Consider the following 20,779-nt stretch of genomic DNA (forward strand, 5'->3'; position numbering starts at 1 on the left):
ATTCAGGGGGGTCCCTGTCAGGGGTGGGATCCTGACAGAGGCCTAGCGAACAAGACAGAACGTTAAGGAACCGCGCCTGCACTACATTGCGGCGGTATCTCAAGAAAGGACAAGAAGCGAGGTTTATTGTGGAGAAGTGAGAAACGAGATCACAGCAAAAAGGAGATAATACCAGTGGGAGTCGTGCTGTAAGATCGAGGCAACATCCTACTGAGGCGCGTAGCCGGTGGCCAGAATGCCGAGGAAGTATTAGGCTCCAGGCATTACTTCAAACCAACGGCAGGACAGTTAATTATAGGTTGGCTGTCTCACCTAAATCACCTAAGCAGACATAGGGGGCAATTGTGGGAGAGGGGCAACGCCAGTGTCCCGGAAGAACTCCAGGCCTACCCGTCATGCGGGTGCATCCTAGCCATATCATCTGGGGGACGGAGAGGAACATCAGAAATGAGAGTTGTGAGAAAGAACATCAGAAACAGACACAACAGTTGTGAGGACTATCCCGTGGTGCTCAGCAGGGAGGTACAACAACACACAGGGGCTAAAAGGAAGGCACTGATTTCCACCTGCAAAGGGAACTCTGGAGGTGCCTTCGGACCGGCCGGTCTCAGCCAGCCCGGTTAGCAGTGCTCTGGATTGAGGATCCTGAAGCCTTCAGTAAAGAGGTAAAGAGATTGCAACCCTGTGTCCTCGTTATTCATCGCGACCTGCATCACACATCATCATCACACCTTTCATTGGACGCCCCTTAGCAGGGTCACAGTCCGGGTCTAGCCACCGTGACAACCCCAGGACCGAGACAGAGAGGCCCGGTACCGAGTAACCCACGGCCCTGCGTCTGGGGGCGCTCCACTTGTATCCATTGAACTTGTGAGTTTTTGGAGAGTTTCTGCTTGTATTTCTTTGCATGAAGTCAGAATAGCCTCCCAGAGCTGCTGTTTTGATGTGAACTGCCTCCCACCCTCATAGATCTTTTGCTTGATGATGCTCCAAAGGTTCTCTATAGGGTTGAGGACAGGGGAAGATGGTGGCCACACCATGAGTTTATCTCCTTTTATGCCCATAGCAGCCAATGACTCAGAGGTATTCTTTGCAGCATGAGATGGTGCATTGTCATGCATGAATATGTTTTTGCTCCTCAAGGCACGATTCTGCTTTTTATACCATGGAAGAAAGTTGTTAGTCAGAAACTCTATATACTTTGCAGAGATCATTTTCACATCTTCAGGAAGTTTAAAGGGCCCTACCAGCTGTTTCCCCATGATTCTGTCCCAAAACATGACTCCTCCACATCCTTGCTGACGTTGCAGCCTTGTTGGGACATGGTGGCCATCCACCAACCATCCACTACTCCATCCATCTGGACCATCCAGGGTTGCTCGACGCTCATCAGTAAACAAGACTGTTTGAAAATTAGTCTTCAAGTATGTCTGGGCCCACTACAACCGTTTCTGCTTGTGAACACTGTTTAGGGGTGGCCAAATAGTAGGTTTATGAACCAAAGCAAGCCTTTGAAGGATCCTACACCTTGAGGATCGAGGGACTCCAGAGGCATCAGCGGCTTCAAATATCTGTTTGCTGGTTTGTAATGGCTTTTTAGCAGCTGCTCTCTTTATCCTATGAACTTCCCTGGCAGAAACCTTCCTCATTATGCCTTTATCAGCATGAACACGACTGTGCTCAGATTCAGCCACAAATCTCTTAACAGTAAGATGATCACGCTTAAATTTTCAAGAAATATCTAATGTTTTCATCCCTTGACCAAGGCATTGCACTATTTGATGCTTTTCGGCAGCAGAGAGATCCTTTTTCTTTCCCATGTTACTTGAAAACTGTGGCCTGCTTAATAATGTGGAACATCATTTTTAAGTAGTTTTCCTTTAATTAGAATCACCTGGAAAACTAATTATCACATGTGTTTAAGATTGAGTTCAGTGATCCATTGAGCCCTGAGACACAATACCATCCATGAGTTTACTTGAAAAACAAAACAATTAAATCGTTTTGACACTTAAATCCAATTTGCATAATAACTTGGAACACAGTGTATTTAGATTTGATGATTTTTTGGGATTTTTTCACTTGACACTTTATTGCAACTTTTGCACAATTTATATATGTACCTGTATATTTATTTATTCTGATACTGTACACACTAATATTTTACTAGATTTGTATGAATTTATATTAGTTTACCTCGTGGGTTTTTATTTATTCTATAATTTAAATATTATCTTTTTATGTACCCTGTTGTGTGCACATTGTGGTTTTAATCCTTTTTTGTGATTTGCCTTATTGTTATATATATATAGAATATCTTTTATTAATAAAATATTTCTATTATATTGATTTCTTGTCTGGTATTTCTCCCTCTTAAACTGTCTCTTGGTTTTGGAAAACTGTCTTATCATTCACTACCCACTAATAAATAAGGGAAGCCTCTATTTTGATAAGCATTGCTGTAAATAGTAGACCAGAGATTAACAACCAATTTCATGAGTAACACAGGTGGCAGGTGGCATGTTGGCTATGTTTGCTTATCATGTTTGTAAGATATAAAACTGCACTCTAAAGTCCTAAGTTCAAAGTACTGATGAATTTTGCCAAAGTCCCATTAATATGTTGCAGGTAACAGTGATGATATACATATACCCACAGACGAAAGGACTTGAGTGATATTACTGGTGTTGGGGAAAGGGGAAATGCTGGAGAGAGGTGGTATCTAGAAAGGCATTACTTAAGAGTAGACATTGTTAGAGCTAGCGGAACACACCGAGTATAGATAGGTAGCTACAAGGTGCGTTCGCAGCCCGGAGTCCACCGTGCAGAGGTATCTGCTGCTAAGTAATGGCGGATAAACACTGAGCTCACACGTGGGTTAAGCTTCACCCCGTGTGAACTGGAAGTGATCTCTGTTGCCTCACAGAGTCGCGCTGTACACAAAACTATTACCCTAACTAGGGTTGTGCTTCCTCTGGAACTCTTCTATGCTAACCGCATACATGAAAGAACCAGATGCTAAGCCAAGGCTAATTGCCCCTACTGACGCTAGCTGCCTGCCTGAGTGTACAGCCCCAAAGCTACAGCCTCACACCACATATTAATAGAGTGGTATAATATCCAATGGCATAAGCCAAACACATTTGATACTAGCGCATGGCCACTTTTTATAGTTGCAGCTCTTCAGGACCTTCCTGGTGGACCAATAGGAGCTGCTACAGGGCCTGAGCATGTGACCCCTGACCTCCAATGAGAGGTCCTCCTGTGGGCATGCTCAGTGCATGAAAAGCAGTACTTAGTCCCAGAAAAGCCTGCTCGCCGCTCACCAGTTCTGGCTACAAAGGCAGAGCCTGGAAAGGCAGCAGTAACCATTCGCACAGTATCAGGCTGAGCCAGACGCTGGGACCAATGTCTCCGCTGAGCAGGTTCCACTGCAGCTGGAGGAAAATGGGAGACCGCAGCAGATATAAATCGAGATTCCCCCTGTGCAGTGGCAGGAACTCGACACCTAACATTACCCCCTCCTAGTGCCCCCTCCTCCTTGAGCCTCGCTATGTTCAAAGGCTGCAATGAGCAGTGGAGCCCGAATGTGCTCCACAGGTTCCCTGGTTCTGACCTCTGGATCGTGACCCTTCCAGTCCACCAGATAGTATTTCTTGCCATGTACCACCTTGCACCCCAAGATAGAGTTCACCTCGTACTCATCCGTGGATGAACCCGATGTCCCGGCAGATGACTCGGAAAACCGGGACATATAGACGGGCTTTAAGAGGGAAACATGAAAGGTGTCGGTGATACCAAGGCGCGGAGGAATAGCCAAACAGTAGACCACAGGGGTAACCTGTTCCAGAACCTTGAAAGGACCAATGTAACGAGGCTCAAACTTAGTGGACTCAACTCGCAGCCTGATGTTATGGGCGGAGAGCCACACTAAGTCACCAGGAGCGAAGATCGGAGCGGGGCGCCGTTGTGCATCAGCAGAAACCCTCATTCTCTCCTTGGAGGCCCGAATGACTGTGTACGGTCCCAAATGTCATGTGCCTCCACTGCCCAGTCTGCCACCTGGAATCAGTGAATGACACGGGCAGGGTCACGTGGATGCTGGCCGTAATTATGGAGAAATGGAGTCTGCCCAGTGGAGTGGAGTGGAGTGTTCAAAGCAAATTCCGCCCAAGGTAGCAAAGATGCCCAGTCATCCTGCCTAGCAGAGACAAAATGTTGCAGGTATGTCACCAGAGTCTGGTTGGTCCTCTCTACCAACCCATTCGTCTCAGGATGGTATGCAGAAGAGAGATTCAGCTCAATGCAGAGTAAACGACAGATCTCTCTCCAAACCCTAGACACAAACTGGGGACCCCAGTCACTGACAATTTTGTCATGCATACCATGTAGACGGAAAATATGTTTTATGAACAACGCCGCCAAGGCCTGTGCAGAAGGTAACCATGGAAGCAGCACCAAGTGCTCCATTTTAGAAAAATGATTGGTGACTACCCAGATAACGGTGCAGCTATGAGCCTTAGGTAAGCCCACCACGAAGTCCATCGCTCCAACCTTCGCTCGATAAAATGAAGATCGATGTGAGTTGATACTGATATGAGCTCCTCCAGTTTGGCAGGATTTCTCTAGTGGCCAAAGCGTCCTTCACATGGTCAGCCAGCCCCCTCTAAAATACTGGGATGCGTTCTTTATCCGGTCACTCCAGCTCAGATGCTAAAGTCCGGAAGTGGATGGCAAAATGGCTGACCATGGACGAACCCTGAGTCAATGCCAGCTGTTGGAGCGCCATATCATGGGTGACTTGAGGTCCTAAAAAGACCTGTTTCAGAGTGCTCAAAAACCGAGGAGCACTCTGCACCACATGATCGTCGCTTTCCCACAGCGGCGTAGCCCACTCCAACGCCCTGTACGACAGAAGAGAAATAATGAAACCCACCTTTGCCCACTCTGTGGGAAAACGTGCAGCCAGGAGCTCGATGTGTATACCGCACTGGCTCACGAAACCCTTACATGATTTACTGTCACCAGAGTATTTCTCTGGCAGTGGGAGGTGGGATAAGGTCGAAACAGGGGTGGCCGTGGCTAAAGTTGCTGCAGCCATGCTAGCACCCTGATCAGCTATTGCAGTAACATCCACAGCTGAGGTTGCACGTTCGAGATCCGCCAATCTGCGCTCCAGCTGCTGGATGTATCCCTGCAATCGCTGTTCGTCTGCCATTACTTAGCCAGACCTAGGGGCAAGTATACTGTTAGGGCTAGCGGAACGCAGCAAGTATAGATAGGTAGCTACAAGGTGCGTTCGCAGCCTGGGGTCCACCGTGCAGAGATATCTGCTGCTAAGTAACGGCGGATAAACACTGAGCTCACACGTGGGTTAAGCTTCACCCGGTGTGAACTGGAAGTGATCTCTGTTGCCTCACAGAGTCACGCTGTACACAAAACTATTACCCTAACTAGGGTTGTGCTTGCTCTGGAACCAGATGATAGGCCAAGGCTAATAGCCCCCACTGATGCTAGCTGCCTGCCTGAGTGTACAGCCCCAAAGCTACAGCCTCGCACCACATATGAATAGAGTGGTATAATATCCACTGGCATAAGCCAAACACATTTGATACTAGCGCATGGCCTTGTGGCCATGCAAACCTTTTATAGTTGCAGCTCTTCAGGACCTTCCTAGTGGACCAATAGGAGCTGCTACAGGGCCTGAGCGTGTGACCCCTGACCTCCAATGAGAGGTCCACCCGTGGGCATGCTCAGTGCGTGAAAAGCAGAACTTCATCCCAGAAAAGCTTGCTCACTGCTGACCAGTGCTGGCTACAAAGGCAGAGCCTGGAAAGGCAGCAGTAACCATTCGCACAGTATCAGGCGGAGCCAGACGCTGGGACTGATGTCTCCGCTAAGCAGGTTCCACCGTGGCTGGAGGAGAATGGGAGATCGCAGAAGACATGTTTCATGATTCCCCCTGTGCAGCGGTGGGAACTCAACACTTAACAGAGATGAGTGAACCTTTTAAGGTTTGGTTTGGATCAGCGAATGTCCTGATGTTCGTCGAACAGTTCAAAACCCCATTGAATTAAATGGGAGGCAAAACCAAACACATAGACAACACATTCAGGGGGACCAAAAAGTTGCCAAAATAGCTCAAATTAGGGACAGACAACAGGATAAGAAGCATCGATTGAGCCAGAGTAAAAACAGTATAATTGCACAGCATGGATGCATGGGACAGTGCCTGGGAAGGGGCATGACCAGAAATTCTAGTTTAAACATTGATCAGTAACAGGTGGAGTAGTGACAAGTGTAGGCCTGGTGCTCTGAGAGCTCTACCAATTTCAGGCAACACACGGAGGAGAACCAACTTGGAGTCCAAACATTTGCAAAAATTATGGTCAGACACCAGGAAAAGGGCCATAAATTGACCCACAGTAGAAATTTGATAATGGCACAGTAGCAGTCAGCCAAGTGCCGTGTATGACGTATCAGGTTCTTGGCCAGCATTTAGAGCATTGAATTTAGATGAGGTGGGTGAGGGACCGGTGTAAACTTGCTATGCTGGGAGCCCTGTTACCTCATGCAACAGCTCAAACTGCTTTTTTGCTCAGCCACATTCAGGTGGCACAAATATCATCTTGGTAGACCACTAATGTTAGAAAAACTTAAAAGGAACCTGTTACCAGAAATAATGCTGCTAATCTGCAGTTATTTTTTCCACCAGCATTCAGTATTCAGCCATGGGAGAATGCGCCAAGCGCTGGTTCAGTCACCACCCTGAGAATACAGAGCGACTGCTGCAACCCCACCCCCAGGCCCTACTGCTACAGGCAACACACATAAAGGAGACCCAACTTGGAATCCAAACATTAAAAAAAATAATAATTCCACACCCCACTAAAGTGGCATCAATTTCCCCAGAGAAGAAATAGTATGAAGGGGCTCTTACAACCCTTTCACTACAGGCAACCCACAAATGGCGACTCAACTTGTATTCTCCACATTTGAAAAAAATATTGTCACACACCACTAAACTGGCATCAATTTCCACAGAGTAAAACAGTATAATAGGCTTCTAACACTCCTTCTACTACAGACAACCCATCAAATGGAGACCCAACTTGGAGTCTCCACATTTCAATAGATAATTGTCACACACCACTTAAGTGGCATCAATTTCCACAGAGTACAAACAGTATAATTGGCCCCTGATACACAATCTACTACAGGCAACCCACCAGATGGAGGCTCAACTTGAAGTCTCCACATTTCAAAAAATAATTGTCATACACCACTAAAGTAGCATCAATTTCCACAGAGTAGAAACAGTATAATTGCACAGAATTTTGACAGCTTTTGTTATGGGCAGGGCTAGTTGACTGCCTATCTTTGGCAGCCACACAGTATTATTATTATTATTATTATTATTATTATTATTATTTATTGTTATAGCACCATTTATTTCATGGTGCTTTACATGTGAAAAGGGTACACATAAGAAAAAGTAGTACAATAATCTTCAACAATACAAGTCACCCCCTGGTACAGGTGGTGAGAAGACCATACCCATGAGGGCTCACAGTCTATAAGGGATGAGTTAGGATACAGTAGATGAGGGAAGAGCTGGTCATGCAGCGGTATGGTGGAACGAAGGTTACTGTAGGTTGTAGGCTTGTCAGAAGAGATGGTTCTTTGGGTTATTTTTGAACCTAATGGTAGATGAGAGTCTATGTTGAGGTAGAGAGTTCCAGAGTAGAGATCATAAACAGGAGAATTCTTGTATACGATTGTGGGAAGAGGAGTAGAGAAGGAGCTCTTGTGTGGAACAGAGGTTGCGTGCATGGAAGTACCAGGAATGTATGGAGGAAAAAGGTTGTGGATGGGCTTGTATGCCATGGTTAAGATTTTGAACTAGAGTCTCTAGGTAATGAGAAGCCAATGAAGAAATTTACGGGGAGAAGTCAGGAAATAGTGTGGAGATAGGAGGATTAGTCGGGCAGCAAAATTTAGGATAGATTGGAGGGGTGCAACACTGTTAGAATGTAGGTCACAAAGCAGGAGGTTGCAGTAGTCAAAGCAGGAGATGATGATTGCATGGACTGGAAATATTTTTGAGTTGTAGTCTACAGGAAGTGGAAAGGGCGTGTATATGTGTTTTGAAGGCGAGATCAGGGTTACCCTGAGGTAGTGAACCTGTGGGAATCCTCATCTATGCCTTGTAGATGAGGGCCAGAAAGAGCATGTGATCCAGTGGATGGAAAGCGCTGCCTCAATTGGGGCTCTCCTCCCCTTCCTCCATCTTAACATCACACGCAGTACAATCCTCTGAGGTGGCACCCCAATTACACTTGTTTCTCCCAGCATCATACCTCTACAACCACTCAATTGACTGTGGGGAACCACAGATGAGTGAACCTGCATAGCTGTTCACACATTTTAGTCCATGGACATCAGAGATTGGCTCCAAAGATTCACAGACTCAAGAAGAGGAAAGCATCTGCACCAATTCCCCAAATTATTTTCATAGAATCATAGAATGGTAGAGTTGGAAGGGAACTCCTTGGTCATCTGGTCTGACCTCTTGCTCAAAGCAGGAGTCACTAAATCATCCCAGACAGATGTCTGTCCAGCCTCTGTATGAAGACTTCCATGGAAGGAAAACTCACCACCTCTCATGGCAGCCTGTTCCACTAGTCTTTACTTGTGCAAATGAGAATAAAGATGATCCTTCTACAATATGACAGCCCTTGAGAAATTTGTAGACAGCTAGTAAGTCTCCTCTCAGTCTTCTTTTTTGCAAGCTAAACATTCCCAAATCCTGTAAATATTCCTCATAGGACATGGTTTGCAGACCAGTCAACATTCTGGTCACTCTTCTCTAAACTTGCTTTAGTTTGTTGATGTCTTTTCTAAGATGTGGTGCCCAAAACTGGACACAGTACTCCAGATGAGGTCTAACCAAAGAGGAGTAAAGGGCAATAATGACTTCACGTAATCTTGACTTTATGCTTCTGTTAATACATCCCAGAATTGTATTTGCCCTTGGATCAGTTGGATCCGAGGAAGAAGTAGGGTCTGAGCAGAATCCAGACCCTCGTCACCAGACATTAACCCCCAGGAGTGGAAGTGATCCTGAAAAGACTCAGCATGTGGACATGCAGCTGAGTAGCTCAGCAAAGGAGATGGACGAGAAGCAAGACAAGGAGGCTACCTTGCGGCTTCCTGTACAGACACAGATTTATGCGACCACGACTAGCCCTGCATCCTTATCCTTAGCCACAACTCTAGCTGTGGCCAGCTGCAGTTGCAGTTCTGCAGTTCGCATGGGTGTGGCAAGGGTTGGCTAGCCTGGGCCTTTTTTGAGACCAAAAAGGATTACCCAACTCACATTATCTGCCAACTTTATATAAAAAGACTCAGTAGAGGCAAAAATTCCAATAGTTTAACTGCTTCATGCATGAATCACCACATGCACGATCAACATGCGTTAGTCTGGGAATCTCATTGCGCTAAAATGCGGCCTAGCAGGCCTCACCAACCATCAGTCACCCTATAAACCGTGTCTGCTGCTTTTTCCTCCTCTATTATCATGGCAAGCGTTCTCACACAGGTCTCCAGGCTCCAGAGCCTTCACTTGTTTACTTGCTACCATTGGGGTGAGTGAGAGCCCATCAGCTGTTACAGAAGTAAACATGCCTACTGTTTATGACCGATCTCAGACATGGAGCACATCACATCTTTCTCAATCCACCATAACATCTCCGCCTGCACCTCTTTCAAATTGCAGCAGTTTGTTGTGACCACCCTACTCCACCCTCTCTCAGCACAGCAGCCAGCATTTGATCCCACAGTTGTGGTCACATAAAAGATTGTTTTCTTCTACACATGCCAAAGCTGTCTTTCTGCCTGGCGTATACAGACACTTTCTGAAATCTGATGACCGTCGCAGTCCCCCAGTACCAGTTGCCCAGTTGCCATTACTTCTCTAAGAAATATGTGCCTGTGTTACACCAGCATGCTGAAGACAACATCACCTGTTCATTGAAAAAATCTTAGTCTGCCAGGGAGCATTTCACCACTGTGTGATGGCAGCATGAGCAAGTATGGCCAGGGGCATCAATTCTCGGTAACTGGGCACTGGATGACTCTGGTGGCTGCGGGGCAGGTGGTCAGGTGGGGAAGTGTCATGCTGCTGCAGTGCAGTATAGCGCATCCTCCAGCAGGAGGAGCTTGAGAGGGACGTGAGACTGCACACACAAAGCAGCAGCAGAGACGCCACCACACCAAGTGGCGAGAAAGTGGTTAGACAAGCCGAGTGAAAAAGATGTTAGAAGCAGAAGTGCCAGTAATCGCAGCAGTATACGTGGTCAGGAACAAGCCAAGCCAACAAACAGGGAAGCACTGAGAAAGGGGCAGACAGAGGGAGTCAACAGACACGGGGCAAGTCAGGGATCACAGCAGGACAGATCAAGAGTTACCAGAGTCAGGTTCACATGCCGATTGCAGTGCTATAGCTGACACCGCCAGCAGGATGCATCAGAGCTAAATAGCACATCTGAACCCAGAATGAGGTAGAGCAAAGTTAATCTTTGACATGATCCACCCGGAAAAAGGGCAGTCAGGATTAAACCCTGGAACTGATCATGACAATACCCTCCTCTCAAGGGGGGCCACCGGACCCCCAGCTTTCCCAGGATAACGTGCGTGAAATGCCTGAACCAATCGATCAGCATGGACAGATCGTGCCGGTCCCAAGATCGATTGTCAGGACCGTAACCCCTCCAATGGACCAAATACTGAAGTAAACTATGGACCATGTGAGAATCCACAATACGTTCCACTTCATACTCGATCTGACCATCCACAGAGACAGGAGGCAGAGGGGATGGAGGCCCAGCAGAGGATGCTACAAATTACTTAAGAAGGGACTTATGGAAGACATAGGGGATCCGAAGCAATGGAGAAAGCCGTAAGCGAAAGGCAACTGGATTGACCACCTCAATGATCTCGTAAGGACCAATAAACCTGGGACCTAGCTTAATAGAAGGAACCTTTAAGACAAATGTTCTTGGTAGACAACCACTCTTTATCTCCTACCAGGAAAAGAGGTCCTACAGACCGTCGCTTATCCACAAAATGTTTATGTTTGCCCTGAGCCTCCCCAATGTTCTTCTGGACCTCCCTCCACACCTCCCCCAATCGTTGCACTGCCATATCAGTCCATGGATATCCTGAATCCAGCCAAGAAAATTTGCCAAAATGGGGGTGAAGACCATAGTTACAGAAGAATAGAGAGGTGCCCGTGGACTGGTTAAGCCGATTGTTAAATCAAAACTCAGCCATGGGCAACAAAGAACACCAATCATTCTGCTGAGACGTAGCAAGACACCTCAAAATCTGTTCAAGTGACTGACTGGTCCTCTCTGTCTGACTGTTGGTCTCAGGATGGTAAGCAGAGGAGAAGGTCAAGCAAATACCCAATATTTTACAAAATGCCCTCCAAAATTTGGACACAAATTGTACCTTTCTATCAGAAACCACATTCAAAGGCATGCCATGCAGCCGTACAGTGTGCTCAACAAACAGCTTAGATAGTGTTTCAGCATTAGGCAATCTTGCCAGAGGTACAAAACGCGCTTGTTTACTGAATCTGTCAATCACTACCCTGATTACAGTTTTGCCATTAGAAGGAGGGAGATCAGTGCAAAATCCATGGACAAATGAGTCCAAGGTCTATCCGGAATTGGCAACGGTACCAATTCCCCTGTCAGACGGTTATGGGAGCTCTTAGCAGAGGCACAGGTATCAGAAGCAGATACAAACACAGTGATATCAGAGGTCATGGAGGGCCACCAAAACAGCCTAGTAATGGCTTTCCGGGTGGCTGAGATCCCTGGGTGTCCACTGAGAGCAGAATCGTGGAACTCCCGGAGAACCCTCAACCGGTACAGAACCGGGACAAAGAGCTTATTGTCAGGCAAAGATGGAGGAGCAAGAGACTGAGCCTTCCGAATCTCCTGCTACAATTCAGAGGATACCCCAGCAACAACCACCCCGTGCTGAAGAATGGATGAAGGAGGTTCGGGGGGTGATATTGGATCAAAACTGCGAGATAAGGCATCCGCCTTGACATTCTTGGAACCAGGCCGAAAAATGATTGAAAGATGAAAATGAGAAAAAATAGAGACCACCTAGCCCATCTAGGACATAACCATTTGGCAGATTCAATATAAGACAAGCTCTTGTGGTCCGTAATCACCGTGATCCGATAAACCGCCCCCTCCAAAAAATGCCTCCATTTTTCAAAAGCTAAATTTATGGCCAATAACTCCCAGTTACCAACATCATAGTTCCTCTCCGCAGAAGTAAACTTCCAGGAGAAAAAGGCACATGATCTTAAATTGGTCAAAGTAACAGGTCTCTGAGACAACACCGCCTCTACTCCCACCTCTGATGCGTCCACCTCAACAACGAACGGTTCAGATGGATCGGGCTGAACCGATACAGGAGCTGACATAAAACACTTCTTTAAAGTAACAAATGTTCAACTGCCAAGGGTGACCAAACTTTGAGATCAGCCCCCTTGTGAGTGAGATCAATGAGTGGCTTGACCACCTGAGAAAACCCCTTGATGAATTTTCGATAATTGTCGAAACGTAGAAAACACTGCAACCCCTTGAGGTCTCTGGGTTGCACCCAATCAACAACGGCCTGTACCTTACCAGGATCCATTCGAAACCCATTGACTGAAAGGATGATACCCAGAAAGGAAAGCTCCTGGACACAAAACAAACATTTCTCGGGTTTAGCGAGCAGAGAATTTCCCCGTAACCTGTGAACAACAGCACGTAAATGACCAATGTGGGATTCCTTGCTGACGGCAGCATGAGCAAGTATGGCCAGGGGCATCAAATCTCGGTAACTGGGCACTGGATGACTCTGGTGGCTGTGGGGCAGGTGGTCAGGAGGGGAAAGTGTCATGCTGCTGCAGTGCAGTATAGCACAAACTCCAGGAGGGGGAGTTTGGGAGGGAAGAGAGACTGCACACACAGAGCAGCAGCACAGGCGCCACCAATTGGCGAGAGAGTAGTCACACAAGCCGAATCAAAAAAATGCTAAAAGCAGAAGTACCAATAGTAGCAGCAGTATACATGGTCAGGAACAAGCCAGGGGGTTCAGCAATGGCCAGAAGTGGATAAGACAAAGACAGAAGGCAAAAGCAAGTGCAAATACAGTCAAAAACCAGAGAATCAAGCCAACAAACAGGGAAACACTGGGAAAAGGGCAGACAGAGGGAGTCAACAGACATGGGGCAAGTCAGGAATCACGGATCACAGCAGGACAAATCAAGAGCTACCAGAGTCAGGTTCACACGCCGAAGGCAGTACTATAGCTGACACTGCCAGTAGGATGCATAGGAGCTAAATAGCACACCTGAACCCTGAATGAGGCAGAGCAAAGTTGCCCCTTGACATGATCCACCTGGAAAAAGGTCAGGCAGGATTAAACCCTGGAACGGCTCATGACAGGAAGGGTCTGTTCCACAATTCTTGGCATCCCCAAGGCTTGCAGGGCACTTGGGGATGGAGAACTAAACCACTACATACTAAAGAATGGAGAACTAAACCACTACACACCAGAAAATGCTAAACTAAACTACTAAACAACAGGGGCTGGAGAACTAAACTACTAAATACCTAGCGTTGGAGAACTAATCCACTACACAGCAGGGAAGGCAGCACTAAACCACTACACACCAAAAGATGATGAACTAAACCACTAGATATCAAGGTATTAATAGTATTGAAGAGCAAATATATTCGGCACTATTCGTTACTCACATGGATAGTGCGGTATTCGAGATATTCATTACTCAGCGAGTAATTAGCTATTCGCTTTGGTATAGTCGAGTGACCCACTCAGCATGTTTAAGAAAAGTTGTCTCCGGCGACTGTAAGGAGATGAAGCACAAGGGGGCGGTTACCTTCTTGGCTCCGTGCCTGGAACCTTTGAGTTGTGCTATAGGTTCCACAGGGGGCAGACTTAGAGACTGGGACAGGAAGGAAGTCGGGCAGAGATCGGGAAAGGCGCGTGCGCAAGGGTCAGAGCAGCGTGAGCAGCGGTCAGAGCAGGGTGCAGCTGCGCTCCGGGAGAGAGAGAGAGCTCATGGTCAGAGGACAAATACAGGGAGATTGCCCAAAAAGACTGTATCTTGTGAGTACATGAAAGTGGACTCTGCTGCGGGTTCCTAGAGACTACTCAGCCCACGGACAACAGAGGGACGACAAGTGCCGCTGTTTCTCGACGCCTACGTTGGAGAAGACGACCCTTCAAGCAAGTCCTCATCATACTGATAAGTGTTTTTTTTCTCAAGAAATCCTGCTTACTTCTGTTACACTGTTTGACTCCCATATTTTTGCACTGTTTTATTGTTAGTTATATTCTACTGCTTCCTCCCTGTGAGGAGAACCTGATTCCTGTTAATAAACCCCTCAACTGTTGGTCTGTCTGTTCCGTGGTGACACACTCAGTACCTGCATACTATTACACGACCACAGGAGAAATTAATCTTGAAACTTGACATTTATTTATCATCATATTAAAAAGCACAGATATGGGCAATCCCAGTGCAAGGAATGAATCCTACATGTTTCAACCTACACGGTCTTAATCATGGATTGCATCTTAGAGTGACAGACAGATATATATGCATGCCAGAAGGTCAAAGGGAGTGGTAAGACAAGTTAATTAATTTATGTTAATTAGTCAGAGCCCTGATTCAATCCTCCTTTGACATCTGAAAATAAGTAGTGTATACATAAAAACAATATATCATTAAAAGAAACATATAAATCAGGATAAGCAAGAAACGTTACATTAATCATTGCCAGTCACATAGTATAAACACTACACTGTGTTCCAAATTATTATGCAAATAATATTTCCTCATATTTTCTCTAAATTACCTATCTGAATTGCAGTCATTGTTATTTTCCAGTCATCTACTATTCTAGTATAATTGCAATGTTTTGGAACAAACTGCCTATGAAAACAGTAAACTTTAAAAAAAAAAATAAACACTCAAAATGCATGTTCCAAATTATTATGCACAGCAGAGTTTTCAACCTTTTTTTTATTTTGAACAAAAAAATGGTCAATTGTGAAGTTATAAGCATATCAGCTTATTATGAAATGAAATCAAACAGTTTTCAAGTGAAAACTTTATTCTTGGTGATGTTACATTTGCACATAGGACCCCTTGTTCGAAAGAAGCTTCTTAACTCTCTCGTCCATTGAATTTGTCAGTTTTTGGATGGTTTCTGCTTCAATTGTTTTGCATGTGGACAGAATACCCTCCCAGAGCTGTTCCTTAGATGTGAACTGCTTCCCGCCATCATAGACACTCCTTTTGATGATGCTCCAGAGGTTCTCAAAGGGGTTGAGGTCAGGGGAAGATGGTGGCCACACCATAAGTTTGTCCTCTTTTATGCCCATAGCAGCCAGAGATGCAGATGTGTTTTTTTGCAGCATGAGACGGTGCATTATCATGCATGAAAATGATCTTGCACATAAAGGAACATCAGCCGTATGTTGTAATGAGAAAGAATGGCAACTCAACCATAAATATTGCACAATTTGGAGAACCATGAGTCAAAAAATTGCCATAAGCAGTTTAAGCAAAAGGTACAAAATTTATTAAAGACACATCAATGCCATTAGTAAAATATTACCAATTATACCAAAGTAATACAATGACTAAATCCATGGATACAGTGGTGAGCTGAGAACACCAGTACGGGACATTGAGATCCTAAGGTTTATAAGTATACAGTAAATATGCTGTCAACATGTGCACTTGAAGCTATCTGCCAAAAACTGGCAGCCCGGCTGAATAGTGTGAACAGATGCATAAATGCTACAGTAATAGCCAAGAGCCAAAGTGCACACAGTAAAAATAAAGAAATTAGTTACCCATGTGGAGTGAGATAAAGGTCCCGTCCGGATCCCAGTCACATATGGGGTATGTGACTGGGATCCGGACGGGACCTTTATCTCACTCCACATGGGTAACTAATTTCTTTATTTTTACTGTGTGCACTTTGGCTCTTGGCTATTACTGTAGCATTTATGCATCTGTTCACACTATTCAGCCGGGCTGCCAATTTTTGGCAGATAGCTTCAAGTGCACATGTTGACAGCATATTTACTGTATACTTATAAACCTTAGGATCTCAATGTCCCGTACTGGTGTTCTCAGCTCACCACTGTATCCATGGATTTAGTCATTGTATTACTTTGGTATAATTGGTAATATTTTACTAATGGCATTGATGTGTCTTTAATAAATTTTGTATCTTTTGCTTAAACTGCTTATGGCAATTTTTTGACTCATGGTTCTCCAAATTGTGCAATGAAAATGATCTTGCTGCAGAAAGCACGGTTCTTCCTCTTGAACCATGGCAGGAAGTGTTATTTTGGAAACTCCACATAGATTATGGAGTTCATCTTTACCCCTTCAGGGATCATAAAGGGGCCGACAATCTCTCTCCCCATGATTCCAGCCCAAAACATTACTCCACCTCCTCCTTGTTGGTGCCTTAGCCATGTTTTCATGGGGTGTCCATCAACCAGCCATCCTCCACTCCATCCATATGGACCATCGAGCATTGCACGGCACTCATCAGTGAACAAAACAGTTTGGAAGTCAGTCTTCATGTATCTTTTGGCCCACTGGAGCCGTTTTTGCTTGTGTGCAGTGGATAGAGATGGTCGACAGGATGGCTTACGCACAGCTGCAAACCTCTGAAGGACCCTGCATATTGTTGTTCTGGGGACGTTGGAGGCACCAGCAGCTTCAAAAACTTGTCTGCTGCTATGACAAGGCATTTTTGCAGCTGCTGTTTTAACCTTACGCATTTGCCTGTTGGAGAGAGTCCTCAATTTATCCTTATCAGCTCACACACATGTGTGCTGGGAATCAGCTACATACTTCTTGATTGTGCGATGATCATGATGAAGTGTCTTGGCAATGTTGATTGTAGTCATGACTTGACCTAAATACTCCACAATTTGTTGCTTCTCAGCAGGCGACACATCCTTTTTCTTTCCCATTTTGGCAAAAAATGTAGGCTGCTTAATAATGTGGAACAGCCTTCTTAAGTAGTCTTGCCTTTATTTGGACACACCTGCCAAACTAATTTGCACAGGTATCTGCAATTGCTTTCAGTGATATAAAGAGCCCTGATACACATCACCATCAATGAGTTTAAATGACAAACAAAAAAATTCAAACCTTATCACTCCTAAACTCTTTGTGCATAATAATTTGGAACACAGTGTATACCTTAACAAATTTATCTAGAAAGAGACTATTCACAGAAAATTAGTTATATTGAAGGATAAGATCTTGCCTGACGTTCAGACATGATGGGACCCTTGAGCGCAATTTAAAGATCCAGAACGTCTCTCGGCTTAACATTTTGCATTGGAAATGACACCTTGCGCTGATTTTTTTACCTTTTCAGTACCCAAAAATTTGAAATGTTTTGTATCCCAGTTGTGACAAGTAATAAAATGTTTAGAAACAGAAGAGACATTTAATGCCTCTGGGTTTACGGTATCAGATAAATGTCTCCTTATGCGTTTTTTCAGTGGACCTATGGTACAGCCTACATAATGAATATTGCAAGCCAAGCACTCTATTAAGTAAATAATGCCTGGGGTATTGCAATTGATAAAACCCTTAATTGAAAAACTTTTTCGTTACTGCCGAGGCAAAAGTTTTACTTTTGATTGCGTAGCTGCAAGAAAAACACTGTGTGTGACCAAAACCAAAGGAACCACTGCAAGAGAGCCAAGTTGGAGGAGGATTGGAGTCAGCATTGACAATATTACTGGGAGACAAAATGCTAGCCAAAGTGGGAGCTTTTTTGCAACAAATCTAATGTTATTGGGAAACATGACGTCACTAGTGTTGAGCGATACCTTCCGATATCCAGAAGTATCGGATTGGATTGGCCAATATTCAAAAAATATCGGATATCGCCGATACCGATACCCGATACCCGATACCAATGCAAGTCAATGGGACAAAAATATCGGAATTAAAATAAACGCTTTCTTTCCTTGTAGGTTAATTCTACATGAAGGAAGACAACTAAGAATAATGTAGGATGTATTGGGGGAGGTGGAGGAGACATTAAAGGCATAGAGGTTTAGGCCAATCAAATGGAATAGCAGGAATTAATTTTTTTTTAAGACGTTCGGAGTTACAAAGATATTGACTATGTTAAGATTTTTTATATTTTGTCAGATAGTTATGTTTCACTACTTCCATGCTCTTCACCTTCTTTTTAACTTCTCCCACACTTTCTTCATCATCATCCTCAGCAGCAAAAAAGCTCCTCTATGTAATCCTATATAGTGTTTTTCCACAATCTAGCAGGATACGGATGGAAAGCCACTAATAGAATAAATTTGAAAAAATGTGCAGCAGGCTGCACTAATTGAAAAAAGGACAATGGAACAGTATGAGACAGTGACGCACCCTGAGCTGACTAGAACCAGCTGTGGCGGCAGAACAGGCTACAGAGTGAGCTGCACTCACACACAGACCTTGCAGACAGCCGTGAACAGCGCTCCAAGGCAAAAACAAGGTTCTCACACAGCGGTTGCTAAATTAGCCTGGGTAAAGCACAATGAAGCAAATCGCAACACAGCATCCTGTCCCTAACTGAATTCACAGCAGAGTGAACCCAAAATGGCGGCGGCGACGACTTTTATAGTGCATCATGATATCATTTCAGCAGCCAATCACAGCCATGCCAGTAGTTACATGCCTAACATGCAGAACAGGATGTGCCCACACTTCTAATGATTCCTCATTGGCTGAATTCTGGCTCTTTGAATTATGGGAACTTCCAATTCCGGTATCCGATATACTGAAAGTATGTAAACTCGGTATCGGAATTCTGATACCACGAATATCAGCCGATACCCAATACTTGCGGCATCGGAATGCTCAACACTAAACGTCACACAATTTTTTATCTTTGTATAATAAAGGGACATATTTTTTTGCAACCTTTGTTATTTCGTTAAATTGGGGTGAAAAAATAGTTTTTTATTATCTGATAGAAGAATTTTTCTATCAATTTTTTTCCACTGTTTTTTAGCCCTTGTCAAGCTCCAGGACGGGTAACCCCTTTGATGCAATCTAGATATGACTGTTGCAGCCTCCTGATTATACAAGTCATTATTCGAACAATTTCGTTTCTCAGCATATTTGGACCTTTATCTTTAGCCAATGCCCATGCTTGATTTGCTTGCCAATCACAGTGATGCCGGCACCATCATTGGTGTGACATTACTGTGATTGACTGCCCGAACACCGGGTGTTTGTCACGCTGTCATGTGCATGACAGCGTGGCAAACACCGCTTCTGATCGACAGTGAAAACATCCCCGCCGATCAGACAGCCACGGTTACCATGCTGTCAAAAGAGCGCGCAGCTGTGATCAGAGGTATAAAGTTCCCCTCCGGTCACTGGTGTCAGATGATGGGATTATCGCTCCCATCAGCCGATGCCTGCTGCTGCTAATAACAGTGAGAGCAGGACCGGATGATAGGAGTATTCATCAGCCGGCTCCTGCGCTGTAATTAAATAATAAAAAAAACAGTATGGGTTCCCTTTATTTTTTTGATAACCAGCCAGGCAAAACTCACAGCTGGGGGCTGCAACCCTCAGCAGTCAGCTTCAGCAAGTCTGGTTATCAAGAATTTCTCACCGTGTTCTGCGGTGAAGTCACTGAGCTTGAACTGCGAACTCGCTGACTTTTTCCCACAGTGCTCAGGTCACCACAGTTTAGCCTAGAAGGGAATGCAGCCTCAGTGACCAGAAGTAAACCTCAATGACATCACTGATTGTAACTGAGGCTGCGAGCAGCTCATTCACCAGTGGTTCTCAGCCTGGACTGTCGCATCTTGGCACCGTCCAGGTTGAAAACTATTTATCCCCAGGCATGGATTATGGTGTGGGACAGAATAACGGTGAGGTGAGGGATATTGTTGTTTTTTTATTTTAGTTTTATTACAGGATACGAGGGATTCAGTGGAATTAGGCGTTAGGTGAGAATAGCTGTGTTTATTAGTTTTAAATAAAAAATGGAAAACTATGTTTTGTTTGATTTTGCAATAAAGGACCTTATTCTGGCTGTGTATTTACCATATAACTATAGGATTAGTAATGGATAGGTGTCTTACAGACGTCTCTGCATTAGTAATCTGTGGGCTTGATGTCACCTGACAATACAAAAGTGACATTATCCCCACAAATATGAAACCCTTTTGCCAGCACTAGGGTTGAGCGACCTTTACATTTATAGGATCGGGTCGGGTTTCACGAAACGCAACTTTTTCAAAAGTCGGGTCGAGTGAAATCGGCCGATCCTATAAAAAAGTCGGGGTCGGCCGAAACTCGAAACCCAATGCAGTGCATTGGGTTTCCAATGGTTCCCAGGGTCTGAAGGAGCGGAAACTCTCCTTCAGGCCCTGGGATCCATATTTAAGTGTAAAATAAAGAATTAAAATAAAAAATATCGCCATACTTACCATCTGATGCGCCCTGGTACTAAGCGGGAACCTTCCTTCCTTAGAATCAGCCTTCCAGGACCTTGCGGTGACGTCGCGGTGACGTCGCGGCTTGTGATTGGTCGCGCGGCTGCCCATGTGACCACTCGCGCGACCAATCACAAGCCGCGACGTCACCGTGACGTCACCGAAGGTCCTG

Source organism: Ranitomeya variabilis, chromosome 1, assembly GCF_051348905.1.
Source record: "Ranitomeya variabilis isolate aRanVar5 chromosome 1, aRanVar5.hap1, whole genome shotgun sequence".
Classification (NCBI taxonomy): domain Eukaryota; kingdom Metazoa; phylum Chordata; class Amphibia; order Anura; family Dendrobatidae; genus Ranitomeya; species Ranitomeya variabilis.